At 38.1% G+C, this 12,962-nt stretch overlaps 1 protein-coding gene across 8 annotated transcripts in view; it reads left to right on the forward strand.

Annotated features, from left to right (window-relative positions):
* Window positions 1-12,962, forward strand: part of PPP2R2C (protein phosphatase 2 regulatory subunit Bgamma) — a 207,250-nt gene that overhangs the window by 112,593 nt on the left and 81,695 nt on the right. The window lies entirely within an intron of this gene.

Below are 12,962 nucleotides of genomic sequence, written 5' to 3' on the forward strand. Positions count from 1 at the left end.
GCCTGGCTCTTGGATTTGATGTTGCCAGCTCCTTACAAGGCTGCGGCTTGGTGGGAAACAGTCTCTCCTGAGACTTGTGAACTTGCCTTCAGTGGCAGGTAGACAGTGGGACTGTTGACAGCACAACTTTATGTGGTTTTACTACCCATAGAAAAGAAAAAAGTGCAAACCTCAACCAGAACTCCATATAATTTTCGTTTTACTTTGTGTGCTCAGCAGTCATGAAATGAAAACAGACTGTGTTCTAACAAAGCATAGATTTTGACTATAAAATAACAGCTGTATCATGAAAAGAAAAAATAGATCAATAAAGCACTATTCTAAATGATAGTTAATAATTAGGTTTCCTTATATCTGCTTTGGTATCTCAGCTAGCTGTTGGAATGAGCAAGCAATCTCAGTGCCAACTGGCCTGCTTTCTGAGGTCAGAAATTCTCTTTGCTTTTGTTTTAGATGGGAAAATCTTCTGTCTCCTACCTGTGTCTTTTCTGAACTATAGGGGAGATAACTTTAATAACACAGAATATTACCAGTCTCAAGATGTTTCTGGAGTTGTGGTGTTGGTTCACGTTTTCAAAGACGTTGGTATCAAATAGAATGTATTGCTCTGCTTGGATCATCCATGACATCTGAAATTTTTTTAAAATTGTCTTATTTGAGCATGACATTGGTTGAATAGTAATCCAATTGCACAGAGGCTATTAAATTTTTTATTTTTACATGGTTTAGATATTGAGTTGGAAGACTTAAGAGTTGTCTTTTCTTTTGGCCAAAGATGGGGGGAATGCTTCCTGCATGTGTCTTCTCAGTTCCTTCATACTACATGTTGGTCTGCAGCTGTCCGCTCCTCCACCTTCAAATGTTGAGATTTATCCTTGTTTTGGTGTTGCACTCAGCTACGAAACCTTACAGTGGCTTCTCCCTAGTACACAAAGTACTTGGGGAGAGCAGCTTGGGTCTGGAATGCATGGTTGCAAGCTCAGATTGGTTGGCTCATTTGGCCCTTGGTGAATGTCCAGGTCTTGCTAAGGGAGATCCTGTACCAACTTCTAGTTGAAATCATTAACTGACCACAATAAAGGAGTCTGGTTGTCACGTGCAATTTGTGAGTTGCATATGGCTTTGAAGTTGCTTATGTAGCATCTGTTTTCTGTTGTCTGGCAACAGAATATTAGATTTAAAAAATGAATGCCACTGGTGTTCAGCCTTGCAGAGTTGGTCTACAGATGGCTCTCCTTTTGAATTTAATTCTTTTACAATATATGTACTTGGTGAGAGGTTAATAAAAAGTTCCCATAATTATCCTGTTTAATTAGTACATTGCAGCAAATAATTGAAGAATATGTCTACCTTTTCAATTGACAGCAACAGCTCACGCCTTTGGGGCACAGATAATTTTCTGTGCGTACCATTAATGGAACAGGAAGATGAGTACATCTTTTGTTCCTGGGTTGTGATACTGTCTGTGATGACATTCAGCTGGCCTGTCATGGTCTGCATCAAACACTTCCCTTCCCTGCCCACTGCCAATGCTTTGTGATAAGTCTTTGTATGTATTGTATATCTATCTACTGAGCATTTTGGTGGGTCAGATCATTTGGGTGGCATTAATTCATTGTCGTTGTCCTAGAAAATTCTGATGCTATTTAATGGTGTGTTTTATAAAATATCATTCTCCCTTCTTTATTTACAATCTTTAGGAATATTCTGACTGCTAACAAAATAATTTCTGAACAGAAAAGGAACTCAAGAGAAGTTCCTTCTACAAGATAAACAGTGGATACCACATCAGAAATATCTGGGAGCTGGCAAAGAAAGTTAAAGCTAATTGTATGCTTTGATGTAAAGCTCTGGAATGTAATGCCTGCTGCAGAAGTGGTGGATGTGGACAGCCTGTCCTCCAGACCCTGACAATGGAGAGCAGAGAGGATGGGTCAGGCTCTCCTTAACCACACATGGAAGCCAGACTAAGGCTGTTGTGGCATAACATTGCTGTTAGTATAGATAACGCTGTAACAGTAGTAGGATGCTAGAGATAGTTTTAAAATTCAGCTAATAAATGAAGGAGATTCAGTTGTCGATAACTACAAAATTTAGAAATACCTGAAGCCCAGGGGCATTTTTGTGTTAAATGAAAAACATGTTTAATGAAGTCAAGTACCCAAAAGTCAGGAAAAGTTGGAGATTTGTTAATGTTGGGTTTTGACAGCTGCTTTTGTGTTCAGCTGTATAATCACAGTTTTACTTTAGCTTAGTAGTCACTCAATGAATTAATTCAATATATAGAAAGGTATTCTGAAAAAGTCATGGTAAATAAGTTTCTTTTACCGTTGTTTTTGAGAGCTTGACCCAAAAATTTTGTCTTTATTTGAAAGGTCTTAATATGGAACTAAATGTGTTTAGTAAAAGTTAAGATGTTTCAGCTAGATACTAGCTTGAGTTAGAGCACAATGATATACAGATCATCTTATTAGCTCCAACTCTTCAGCACAAAGGGCTGAGGATGAATATCATCAGAAGCAAGTAGGAGAGAATGCAGATTTGAAGTGTTCAGTGGAAGAAATCTCTGAGTTGGTTGTAGAGAGAACTGGTTATGCTAATTTAATAAGCACACAGACACAGAGACCTTACAATGTAAGGAGAGAAAAGTTAATTTGGAGTTTCAACTATTAAAAGGGATTCTATAGAGATAAAGCAGCTATTACTATAGTTGTGGATTTAATACAGAGGTAAATCATCCCTTTAGAAAGGGCAGTTCATACAGTCAGAGGTCTCCCCAACCAATGGGCCCAATGGATTTTCTGCATTGATTAAAAGGTGCAGAGTGGGAAACATGGAGGGAGGTAAGGCAGAAAAACAGGAATAAGCAGATCTTTAAATCTCATTGAAATTCATGGCAAGAGCATGAATTTGGCACAACAGAGGATTTCCAAATGAGCCTTCAGTTCCTCACACCAATGGCCAGGCGACAGGACTGTTGTTACTCTGCCCTGTTCTGTACGAGGAGTGAATAAAATACGCTGTTGCATGGTGTTTGCTTTTGTAGTGGTTCATTTTATCTCACTGCATTCCCATCTAAAAACACAACAGACTTGGTGAGCAGCTGAAGTGATGGTTTTTCAGCAACAGCATACTGGTATGAACTTTTATGTGCACTCGGCACTGCGACATCACCGAACGCTTGCTTGCTGCGCTGCTATTTAATGTTGCTCTAGCCGCTTCTGACAAGTTGATGTACTCGCACATCAGGATCCTGTATTGGTACATCATAGGGAGACAGAATGATCAGTAACCATGTTCCCTCGCAGGGCAGTGGTTATAAATAAGCTTCAGGAGGAGGTCACGTAGCCTTCTTTTTTTTTGCTCTTTTCAAAGATGTTTTCACTTTTCTGTATTATGGAGGTGGTGCAAACTTGAGCAGTCTTGTACCGCATAATCAAAGATTCCAAAAACCTGATGTGCCGTCACGTGTGTTTGATTATGCAGTGCTATGGTTTTTTGCCATTAAAATGTACTAATAACTAACAAACTTCCATTTCTGGCTACTTGCATATTTACGTACTATTCCTTTGTTATAGAAATTAAAAGTGAAAAAAAATGGAATTTCCTTGGGAAAATTGATTATTCTGACCTTTGAGGAAACAATAGAAAAGCTTATAGCCAATATAGTATTAGTTATTTAATTTTTTTTATTGTCTTCTTTTCTGTTTGGGTTTTATTTCTTCACCTATTTGTGTAGTGAAGCCATTAGCAAGTTTACATTAGGGCTCCAATTAATAAGGATTGATTTAAATATTAGCTTAAAAAAGTTATCTGCCACTTAGTTGATGGGAGAAGGAACAATTAAAGAGTTAATATAATGACTAGATAGCTCATTTGCTCTTCAAAGTTTTAAATACTGTGTGAGCAAAAAGTGGTAATTACTTTCAATAGCTAATGTTGTACCCTTATCTTAATATATTTAGAAATCTAAACAGCTAAGCTGATTTCTGTCTTCAGAAGTTGTGTAAAGTCTTTGCATATTCTTGTGTATTCATGTGGTCTGGATGTATTCTAGCTCAGACTTTAATCAGATTTTAATCTGAGAAGTAAGCAGCTGATGCTATTTTATTTAGTAGTTATTTTTAAGCCCTCTTATAATTACACCTTGCAACTTTTTTTTACCTGCTTTTTGCTAGTATAATTTAGATAGCTTGCTTTAATAATCTTAGTAGATAATACATTTTTGCATGATTACTCTGCAATGGGGACATATTTCTTTTCTGATTAATAGTGATTCAGACTAAAGCACGTGGTCAATAAACACGTAATACAGTAAATATAACGATCAAACAGCAAAAGTGAAAACAGAATAAAAAACTGCCAGAAGTCCTTCTCCAACCTAAAAATGAACAAACCTCAGATCAAATTCTCTCCACTTCCTAAATAAAATCAATGTGCACACACAAGGTGGTGTATGCTTTTACAGCCTAAAAAAAGGTCTGATTCTGGAAATGCATGTTCAGCTGTCACTGAGCAGTAACCTCCTAATACTGTCAGAATATTCTACTAAAGGGGAAAAAAACCCCAAACTTGAAATGAAAAGGCCTTAAGGGTTATTGAAGGAGATCTGCATTCTTTCTGTTAAACTCAATTAGGAATTTAGAATACGTTTATCCAGGTTTTACCCATTAAACTTTGATAAATGTGAAAACAAGCATTCTGTGTACATGGTAACTACTTTTGGTACCAGATTGCTTAATGGAAAGGCAGTTATGTTTAAGTCATTACGATGTGTATGTATGTATTCTTCCTTGTTGTTTCCTAACTTTTTCACTGAACCAACAGAAATGACTGTAAGCTGACAGTATCTAGTTATGGTTTATGTTTAACATGTGTTTTAAACAATTTTCATGCTGCTTCTGCTGTGGTAAAAGTAAAATCAGGATGTTGTTATGCTACTAAGTAAAAACTGGGGGCCCTAGGGGCTCTGGATTATAAATTGGTGGAGTTAACTCACATTGTTAATATAGCAATCAGTTACAATTTAAGCATAAAATCTGTTAAAAACTTGCCTTTTAATTAAGAAGTAACAGAAGGCACAGGTTAAATAGTGAGTCATTGTTTGCTAAGTATTTGAGCTTTAGGATAGACTATGGTGTTGGTGGGGAGTTCTGTTTGTTCTTGAGGTGATTTTCTTTTTGTTCCCAAGGGCTCTTATTTTTCTATTTGAGTTAGTGCAGTCCCATGACAGTGGTAGCTCCTGTGGAGCGAGTACCAGCTGGGGTTCCTTGCAGCATCTCCTACTGGTTTATTTACGATACAGCTTTGGCACCAATATTGGCTGAAGCCACACTGTTCTTAGAACAGCCTCATTGAAGTCAAGCTGTTATAACACCTGGTGTCAGCATGTAGAAGAATAGAAAAAAATAACAAAAATTGTGGGTGTGGAAAAAATAGAAGTCTGTCATTGCACTGAGCGTTGTGTCTGCTTGCTGCTTTGTTTCTGCCGCAGTTGCAGCAGATGCGAAGCTCAATGTGGTGATATCTTTTGGGTACTACAAATCCTTATATTTCTTTCTTTCCTCTTATTTAATTCTTAATGATTTGTAATAAAATATTCAACTATCTAGTCCACGGAATGATACTTAGCTTATCTGGTTTGCCTACACCAGAAAGCTAAACCAACCCAAAACCTCCTCGTATGCAGACATTACAGTTGCATTGGTCACTGAATTTTTTAGATCGTTCCATTTTCTTCCTGTTGATATGACCAATAATATATTGGATTTTAATCCAGCTTGTAGAAAACTATTTGATAAACAGATGTGTTATCCAGGAAAATGAGCATCATTTTTAATAGCTTGGGAAGCTGCTATGTTGTAAAACACTTTTATCAAAACTTTAATAGGCATGGGCCTCTTAAGGAAACTGATATAAGGCAGGGAAAGAAAAGACTGCTGTGCAGACTTAGTTTGATTAAAATGTTTTGGTAACGAATCCTTAATTATTTTAAAGTAAGCCACAATGGAGTCTTTTCTCCTGTGCTGATAAGAAACTGGGAAGTTTTCATATTGCATTCAAATGTATGATGTGAAATGAATTAGTTATTAGCTCTATCTCCTTGGGGCATATGCACTATAAATAGCTTTTTCAAGTCTATGGCTTTATTCTGCTCTGTATTGTCAGATTGCAGGCCAGAGTAAAAATGTCTCCAATCAGTTGCCCTCTGAAGCAATGTATATGATACAGAATTGGCTTTTGCAGATGGAAGTTTATTTTTATGGTACACAAGCAAATGGAGGACTCCTTGGTTCACTGACCCCTAATTTCTCAGAGTCCCAGGGAAAATAAAACACCTGTGATTGTGTTTCTGTCACCTGTGATTGTTGTCAGCAACAGCACTAAGGGGAAATCTTGGTTTAGTTATTGAATAAGATCTATAGTACTACTAGCAAGGTTGGGAAAAGGCTGTTTTAGTTTGGACTGTGAAAAGCCCTTACTGTGAAGCCAGTTATCAGATATATTGGCTTTGTGTTTTGTTCTAATAGCAAAGGCAAGTGAACTGGGGCCATAAATTAGTTTACAGCTTTGCATTTTGAAAAGGGGTTTGGTTATAAACCCAGAAGACCATGGTATTTTCTGTGGTACGTGAACTCTGGCATGTTGTTCATCTAGAGTTTTGTTTTGTAAGAAACAGGAGAGAGAACGATCCTTGCTACTAACACTTACACTGCCTTTACACTAACAAACCCAATGTGCTGCCCAGTGCGGCTCCAGATAGTTTTCCTTTATTTGAAGTTACCAGCATCTGAGGGTGTTAAAATTGCCTTAATGAGCTTAATTCTCTACTGTTCAGTTCAAAATTCTTATAAATCCAGGATTATACCCTATGTACTGCTTTTCACTGTTCCAGACAGACATGAACTTCAGACTCTTGAGGAAGTGATCACCCTAAGGAATGTACATCTTCTTGCTGATGTTTATAAAAGCTATAGCTACTTCCTTAGTGTTGAAGATAACAATGTGAACAAGAACGCTGAGTAACCATGTGTGACCTAAATGTTTTAGGTCTTCCAGGACAATTTATAGTTGTGACAGATAGTGTACAGACTACAGCAGTGAAGGATAGTGTGGCAAACTGCCACCCAGCGAGGTCCCTGCCATGGCAGCCTGGCTGCTTGTACTGACCTTCAAGAGTTGTGAACATCTGGTGAAAAGTCTCAGTGTGTAAGGTGGTAGCAGCAGCCTTGCCTTCTCAGTTGGGTAGCAGCAACATTCACGCAATTTGAAGTACGGTGAGAGGAGTTTGTGAGTCATTTGTGCAAGGAGGATGGGAGAACACAAGGAAACATCCCCAAAAAATCAGCTTCTGCCCTGTGGCTTCCAGAATTGCAAAGTTCTGGATAATGTATCATTTTTCAGTCTTCTTCAGTGGAGACACAGTTGTCTAAATCTCAGAGAATGGGAATGCCTCTTCTCAAGTACAACATGGCCTGTAGAGGTTTCTAAAAAAAATTAGTGCTACCTCTGTCTTGAAACACAAGATCCCCAAGTTCTTCAATATGCAAGTCAGAAGTGCCTTGGCTTAAAGTCACCCAATTCTGATTTAATTCTGGTTGAGGTGGTCTCAAACTCTGACTGAATCTGTCAGGGTCCTGATGTAGATGTGTTTAGATTCTTAATAAATTCCCTGAGCTTGTGCTGAGCTCTGTGTGGAGCTGCCTTGTGAGTGATGCTGAAGAAGAGAGGGAGAAAATGGCGGGGGGCTTTTCTGTGCTTTACCCGTGTTAAGGCAGCTTGGCACCTGAGGGAATTTGGTCTCAGACTCAGCCCAGGGGAGTTTGAAGGCACTAGTTCCAATTTCACTTTTTACCAGGTGAGAGGCAAAGCTGGATTGGGACCTTTGGCATCCCTGCTGTCAATGGAGCTGTGACCCTGGGGTAGCAAAGGACAACCTGCCAATAGGATGTGTGATACCACCACAGCAGCCTCTAAGCATATCCCATACCAAATGCTCCTCCAGCTTTTCGATACCAGTTGCACTGTTACTCATCCTGCTCTGTGTCCCTGGTCTCGTTGGAGTGTGGCATCACGGTATTTCTTTCTGTAGCAGTACCTTGAGGTTCAAATTACTTCTGGGCAGCCAGGACCCAAGAGCTCAGAGTCAGGGAGAGAATAATAAAGGTGAAGGGTGGCTATTGAGTAATTAGCAGCAGGTGGGGAGGTAAGCAGGTGTACTTAGCTACTACTTCCATTATGTTAATGAGCAACACACTTGTTCATTTGATTGCATGGCATTAGACAAAATGCTATATTGCTTTACATGGTTGCAAATTTTCTGCTGGAGTCAGAAATAGTAAGTAAAGGTTTAAAATATATTAAATATTTTCATGTATTATGGCATATTTTACCTTGCTTGAGTGATCTTGTATGCTGCCTTGGAGTGGCATATCATAAATACCATTATTATTATCCCTTATGCCAAAATGACATTGACAGTGGTTGAGATTCTCATGTGAACTGAATAGCATAGCTCTGGTGAAGGAAAAGGACAGATTTGGTACCTTCTGTTTAAGTTGTCAAGGTTGGCTGAATTCTCAGTTAATTTAAAATCCTGCTTTATGGCCTCTATTACACAGGTTTCTGCTTCCTCCTTGAAATCTCTCTTCTGGAGTGACAGAATGTAACCATAAATGTTGCTTTTTGTTGATTTTTTTTTTTTTTTTTTAATGCTTTATTGTGTGTGGGTTTCGCTTTGTTCTTTATTTAAAGTAACAATCCACGTTGCTTCATAGGCTTGTAGGGAGGTCTTTTTGCTTGTTTTTGCTTGTAATGTAAGTCTTCGGCACTGTATGAAAAAACCAGGCAGTCCAATTGTAAAATGCAAACAGAGTCCTCATTTTCTGTGGCTGGCAAACTTTCCCTTTTATCCCTCAGCCAACTTTTATCCAGTCCAATGGTTCTCCTCCTCTGTCATGCTTGCTAACTTTTGCAGATTAATTTTTTATGAGAGATGCTATTAAAATGACTTTGGAGATTCACATAAATTATCTCTGCAGCTTTCACTTGCTCTTTGTTGTTGTGAAGAATTTACTAATGTTTCTCTAAGGCAGCCTGTATTCTCTAAATCAGTACTGAGTGTTTTCTAATTTTGCATTAAGTAATTTCAACTTGATTTGTTAAGGAAGTAAAATATTAACTGTTATGTAAACTTGAATCGTGGGGGAAGGGAGGCAGAGAAAGTGTGTCAGTTTTGCTTTGTCATTTACACAGCTACTGAATCTTTGTGAAGTAAATTCAGCTGAGCCCTGCCTACCAGGAGCAGCCTTGGTAACCCGTGTGCCATTGAGGTGCCTTTCTGAGATGCAGTTCTTTTTCTTTGTTCCCGCAAAGTACAGGGGTAGCAGTTTCTGTTGCCCTTCATTAGCGGAAAACTGTGAAATGGGGCTTTGCTGTTTCCCTGGCTCTTCAGTTTGTTCCCACCAGAAGAGGAGTGTAGACAGAGCCTCCCATTGCACTTTTAGATCATCTTTCCTTGAGTGCTAGAGTCTGAGCAGGAGTTTATACAGGAGGAGATTATGAAATGGGTGTTTGCGTTTGGTGCGTGTTTCACTCCTTGAAGTGAGCAGAAAAACACCATTTATTTGCAGTGCCCCAGTGTGAGTAGAGCATATATAAATGATTAGAGCAGAACATTCCTGTAAATCCAGGCTCTAAAGCTCATCAAAACTGCAAGACTGGAGAGTGCAGCCCTTGTGGTACTGGATAGCATGAAGATGTTGGCTAACAGGTAGCTTGCAGGGTGCGTGTAAACAGCCTGTTCAGTCCTAAACTCATAAAAGGTTAACTGCTGTGGTCTGTCAGTGATGATTTTTACATTTGAGACTATAATGGTGAGTGTCCTTTCAGTCTTTAAGAGCTGGTGAAAATGATGGTTTTATACATTTATATATTTGTATTGTGCAAAGCTGTGCCTACAGACCTAAGATGTGAGTTAGCCTTCTATTTTGTTCAGCAAAACAGAACATACCTTAATATCTAAAAGTTTCCTTTAAGCTAAAGCCTCAGATTATTTTAATGTTGTTTCTCTTCTAGTAAAATCTTACACAGTTTTTCTTGTTGTGAATGAATTGATCCTGCTTTGTTACAGTTTCATTTTAAGGGACTAGGTCTTAAGTTTGGGAGAGCTGATTTAGGGCCAGATTTTACATGTGAGTTTTTATCATCTAAGAACCTTGTAATTTGCTTGCAGTTCACTTTTGAGCTGCCAAACTGAACGTAAACGGAACCTTTGCTACTTTTCTAATATAGCTTGAAAGCACTGTAGTTTATTTGAGGGTTTTCCAACATTTATGATTGGGAGGTAGTGCATGTATAGGTATGGAGGTTAATTAAATCAAGAGGTGAAGTTTGTAGAACAGGGAATGCTTCATTAAGCCCTGTGTGAAGTAACATGTACAATCTGTTCACAATACCCCAAGTGCCATTCACTGAGACAGTGTAATTACAGCTTACACACAATTTCATTAGTTTGTGTTTCTTCTACTGTGGTTGACATGTATGTTGTCTTCAGTGAAACCCTGGAATAGAGGAGGGACTGCTCGCTGGTGGGCATCTGAGCATACTGACATTCAGCAAATCATTTTTCCTTTGGGTTCTAAAATGTCTTATCCCAGATGTAATTAAGCTTGTAATTCATCAACTGACACATCTTTTTTTCCCTCAAATTTCAGGTCTAGCTGAAGACTTGTGAAATGACTCTTCTTGTACATGTTTTTTTTCTTTAAACAGATGGGAAACAATTATCCTTCCCCACTGCTAGTAGTTCATTTTTTGTTTGGGTTGTTTTTTATTAAAATGTTCATTTTTATTTCAGGGCAGGATATCATGACAGCCTCAAGATGCAGTCTTTAAACACATCTCTCTTTAATGTGTGTGGTGTTTAGGCAACTCTAAAATCTAGGTGGCTGTGAAGATACGGGAGCTTCAGTGAAAATTTAACTATATAGAGTCCCGAGTTTCTTTTAATAACAAGTTCTGCTACAGAGAACTGTGAATGCACTGAAATAGACTGAAGTATTATCACCAGCCTAGGCAAATTTGCATCTCTTTTGGTATGCATTTAGTTGATTCTCAGAGAGGGACTGTTAAAGCTCCAGTTATGATCTCTGCAAGTCAGAGACTAGATGCATACATAAAAATCCTGGAAAGTCATGTGAACCTACTTAATATTACCGTTGTGATAAGTCCCATGGGCCTATTCAGGTGAGAGAAATTAAAGATGAGGAAGCACTTGAAGGCACAGGTCTGTAGAGAGAAAAGCAATATAAATGAGGGTAATAAAGAGACCAGTGAGGAGGAATGAATGATGGGCTTTATTGCAAATCTTATCTGTACATTATTTCTTTAGATTAAAAACCTTCATAAATGTTCTTGAGAGAAGTTGCTAGAACGATGTAAGAAGAGAATACATCTGGGATGTAACAGAGGTAGCAGTAAAACTGACCTTCTGTTGTCCTTTTGCTTTCCTATTAATATCTTTAAATATCTTTAAAAATCTTTAAAAGGTTTATATTTTTATATATATATAAATATATTTATATATTTTAAAATATAGTTAGAACAACTATTTTAAGAGAATACATGCTACATCCATGCGGTATCCCAGCTCTCCCGAACAACGGCAGGTGCCAGACTGGTAGTGATCTTCTGTCATCAGTCCTCTGGCTGTACTCTTAAAACACTGAAAAGCTTAGGTCCTGCTCCAAAACTGTTTTACCCTTTGTTACTTATTGTATTTTTTGGTATCTAATAAATTACTACTAATACATTTCACAGAAACTATCTGCCTAAATTTTCTCATGCCAGGAATTATAGTGTTTTGTTTAGAGATCATGTCCTAAGTTAGTATTTGTGTTCTTTAGGGTTTTGATAGATTGCATGTATCTACTGATTTTAGTAAGTTCAAGTATTATATAAAACTTTTCATGTAAGACTGTTCCACAGGAAAAGTTAGCAATAAAACATGTATGAAATTATATATGGACTTAAGCTAGATCTTAGCAGTACGTAAATTACTGCACAGACCTAGGCTGATGTAGCTTCAGAAACCGTTCTCTGCCAAAACCACCTTAAATCATCTGGCAGTGTTTCAGGAGTAGCGTGTTCTGGGGCAGAACTTCCAGGCTTTGCACACATAATGAAGAATTATAGGAAAGCAGATGAGGGAATAGGGGAACTAAAATGTTATCTGCACCATGTAACTCCAGAAATGGGTCTCGGTGCTGCTGCAAAGCACAGACTGCGTGGCAGGCAGATTGTGGGGAGGAAAAACTAGCATGACAGCTCTGGTTTTAGGCATGGTGTTTTGTGAATTTATGCACTGGGAGACTGTTGACTGTTAGCTTTAGGAGCTTTTAGAATACATATTTTTTTTTTTTATATTTGGCCTTTGAAGTGAAGAACTACATTGAGTTGCAGCTGTCTTTTATTTGAGTCAGTAAAATATAAATCATGACTAAGAGCAGTTATGTCTTCTCAAAATAAAAGGCTGCATGTTATTTATTCACTTCTGCCACAAGAGTGTATGATGGCTTATAGGTGATTAAAATGAACATGCCACCAGAATCTTATAACTTAGACAGTGCACAGCAAGAGGTGATGAAAAAAGCAGGATAAGTACAGGAAGCATGAGGGTTACAGTGGCAAAAGCTCATGAAAATACTTTCATATACCAATAAAAGCTTTCACTTATGCCTCATGTATGTTTCCTCACTGCATGTTGCCTGTGTGTCTTGCTGGTTATTTGATTTTTGGTTTTGTTAATGTATTCTACTCGTAGACTTCTGTCGTGATATTGTTTCCCTTGAAGTCCCTGAAAGGAACTCCTAGTGATTTAAACAGTGTTGGATCAATCTCAGTAAGCAAAGACTGTTGGGATGTAGTAATGAAGAAGCTGGCACTTTAAACTTCTTTAAAAT

The sequence above is a fragment of the Falco peregrinus genome, chromosome 2 (assembly GCF_023634155.1).
Source record: "Falco peregrinus isolate bFalPer1 chromosome 2, bFalPer1.pri, whole genome shotgun sequence".
NCBI classification, from domain to species: domain Eukaryota; kingdom Metazoa; phylum Chordata; class Aves; order Falconiformes; family Falconidae; genus Falco; species Falco peregrinus.